The sequence below is a fragment of the Myotis brandtii genome, unplaced genomic scaffold, assembly GCF_000412655.1.
Source record: "Myotis brandtii unplaced genomic scaffold, ASM41265v1 scaffold1408, whole genome shotgun sequence".
Lineage (NCBI taxonomy): Eukaryota > Metazoa > Chordata > Mammalia > Chiroptera > Vespertilionidae > Myotis > Myotis brandtii.
The window spans coordinates 167,736-170,956 of record NW_005355029.1 but is presented as its reverse complement, the minus strand read 5'-3'; positions in this window follow the sequence as shown (position 1 = coordinate 170,956).

Here is a 3,221-nt window from a genome sequence, read left to right as displayed (position 1 = left end):
TGAGCCTCCCCCCCCCACCCCTGGCTGCACAGATCCCTGGTCACTGCTGTGGCCGGGGGAGCAGCACATGGGGGCTGTGGGCTCGCCTCCCTCATTGGCATCAGGATGATGCTGTTTTGGACAAGGTCAGGTCCCCCCAGCCCCCCAGAAGGGCTGCAGTCACCCCAGTTACAGCTGTGGCTATGGCTCTTCTGGGCTGGCTGTGCAAACTCCAGGCGAGGGGACCCCAGGAGGCACCTGGGGCACACACTTTGGAAACGGCAACTGAGAGTCAAAGTTCTGGCCCAGGCCCGTCCTCCTGCCTCTCCCAACGCCCCCAGGCCCTGCCCTGCCCTCTGAGGGTCTCCCACCCCCACATCCAGGGCTCGGCTGGGTGCCTGCTGCTAAGGGCCTCAGGGGAGGCTCCCTCCTGGCAGACTCAGGCCCAGGCAGAGGCGGGGCGGGGAGGGGGCAGGAGGGTCTCCGGTTGGGTGGGCACCGCTTACTTCCCGTCCAGCGTCGGCCTGGTCTTAGCGACCAGCAGGGACCCACGTCAGCTGGTTGATGCTGGAGATCACTCGTTAGGGTGGCCCCAGACTCCGCGGGAGGGGCCTGAACCACCCTGAGCACCTCTGGGTGCTGCAGGCTGCAGGCCTCGGCCAGAGACCTGGGGGCGGGGGGCGTCTGGGCCACACCAACCAGCCTTCCTGCACCGCCTCCCAGGCCCTGGACGGGGCCTCAGTCTGGGCTCCTCTGCCCGGGTGTGTCCTTCTCATCTTTGTCCTGGGGCTTCTCTGCCTCGAGCCCACCCTCCCTGAGCGGAGACTGTCAGTGTGTTCAAGGTCAGAGGTCAAAGTCCACCCTCAGGACGTTCCAGGGGCTCGTCTCGGCCGGGGCCTCTGTCTTGGAGGGTCTCCAGCACCAGCCCTCGTCAGGCACACAGTAGGCACCATGGATGCTCCACTGAGGCTGGCCTGCGGCTGGGGGTGCACAGCGAGGCTGGCCCCCATCTCCCCCCACCTGGCTCGGGGCCCTGCTGGCATCCAGGGGCCTCTTGGCAGGATGCTCGGTGGAGGGCACAGCCGGTTCCAAACTTCGAGCTGGCAGGACAAGGACTGTCCTGTCCCTGCCAAGGTCAGAGCAGGGCCAGGCAGCGGGCAGAGGCCGGAGGTGGCCCACGAAGGAAATGGTTGACATTCGCAGCCAGGGCAGGAAACGGACAAACTGTCGAGGAGGAGTTGGAATGCGGCCCCTCCGTGCCCGCCCCCGTGCCCCCTGGGCATCCGAGCCCAGAGCAGGAAGTGCGTGCGGCTGCTGCTGGGTGGGTGCCTCCCGGTGCCACCTCCGGGTCCCAGCTGGAGGCTTCCTGGGGGGCCTCAGGGGGTGGGGGTGGAGGAACCAGGAGCCGTGGGGTCCTGCCTCAGCCAGCACACACATGAGCCTCCCTCTCAGTGTCCCCGCCTGGTGCACAGGCCCTTGGGAATGCACACCTGGCCTCTGGCCCTCGGTGCACTTGGCATCCACACATCTCACAGGTGCCACCGTTTGCACACACTAACATCTCACTTGGAATGCTTCTCCCAATGGAAAACTTCTATTCAGCCCTCAGAACCCAGCATGGCAGCAGCTCCTGGATCAAGCTGTTCCTGAAGCACCCCTCCCCTGCAGATGCTGCGCCCTCCCCTGCAGATGCTGCACCCTCCCCTGCAGATGCTGCACCCTCCCCTGCTCTGTGGCCGTTTCACAGCCCAAGACCCTGCCACCAGGGCGCCCACCCCTCCCCTGGCCTCCCCTCTAGACCCAGCACCCAGAACACACAGTTGGTGCCCAGTGTTTGCTGGGCTTGGAGGTGCAGCACTTGTGGTTTCAGCGGCCCGAGAGACGGTCCTGGGACCAGTGCACGGCCCCTTTCACAGGACACAGGGGTCTGCGGGGAACTGGTCTTCACCCCCCTGGTGTCAGCGAGCCTGTGTGAAGCCAGCTCACCGCCCAGTGGCTTCCCATCTTAGGTCCCTGAGCCACAATGTTCTCCTCTGAGACGGGCACATGGCACAGCCCCTGGAGGGTGGGGAGGACGCAGTGGAGAAGGGGTCTCGCCCAGAGCCTGGCCCCGTAGGCACTCAGCAATGCGAGCCATTATGACCCACCCCCTCACAGGCACCGAGCCTGAGCAGGCCCAGCACAGCGATGGTGGAGTTCCAGGCCTGGGTGCCCCCCTCCGCCCCCCGAATTCCTTAGCCCCCACGGGGAGGTAATTAGCATTCCAACCCCAAGAGTGAGCCCCCTCCTTACAGTTGCCCAGGAAATGAAGAGGTGGGTGCCCAGCTCAGTGCTGCCTCTGGGACCTGGAGAGGCAGGGCTGGGGGGCAGGGTGAGATGGAGGGGCTCCCTACTCCCCCACGTCTGTGTCCGGGCCTGGCTCCCTGGTTGGAGCTGGACTAGCCCCTGCGGGTCCCCGGGCCTGGACGCCGGTCAGCCCTGGACAAGCTCCTTTGTCTCCTGGCTCAGCCCTCGCTCCGGCCTCGAGTTTGTGGCTCCCGCTGGGGGACCCCCTGGGGACCCCACCCTCCCTCCAGCACAGGTCCAGGGCTCTCAATGGTCTGAAGAGCGTTTCCTACCAGAGGCTGGGGGTCGACTGAGGCTGCAGCAAACCTCCTTTGGAGACGTTTGTTAGGGTCTGGGGGCCGGCTGAGCCCTTGAGGCCCCTCCCAGGTCTCTGGGGGCCACAGTCTGGGTGGTCTGGACCACAGCCCCCTGTAGCTGCCACACTGGGCGCCCGGCTACCCTGTCCCTTCTCTCTCAGCCCCGGGAGGAGGGCACTGCTCCCAGCAGGACAGCGAATGCCCATCCCAGCTGAGGGGTCTGAGCCCACCCCAGGCCAAGCCCTTCCCAGAGCCAGCAGGGCAGGCCCGCCTTGGGGAAGGGCTGGAATCACCAAGTTAATGTCCTGCCATTGACCATCAGGTGCCCCCAGAACAAGGCCCCGTGTGTCCAGCGTGTGCTTGGAGTGGTCTGCAGGGCAGCCCGCAAGGTGGGCAGAGCTGGGGAGTGGGCCCAGCTGGAGGGCAGAGGACGGTGGGGGTTGTGCCAGGGCAGGTGAGGGGACCAGGCACCCCGGACACCCCACTGCCAGCCAGGTGAGGGGACCAGGCGCCCCGGACACCCCCCACTGCCAGCCAGGTGAGGGGACCAGGCACCCCGGACACCCCCCACTGCCAGCCAGGTGAGGGGACCAGGCACCC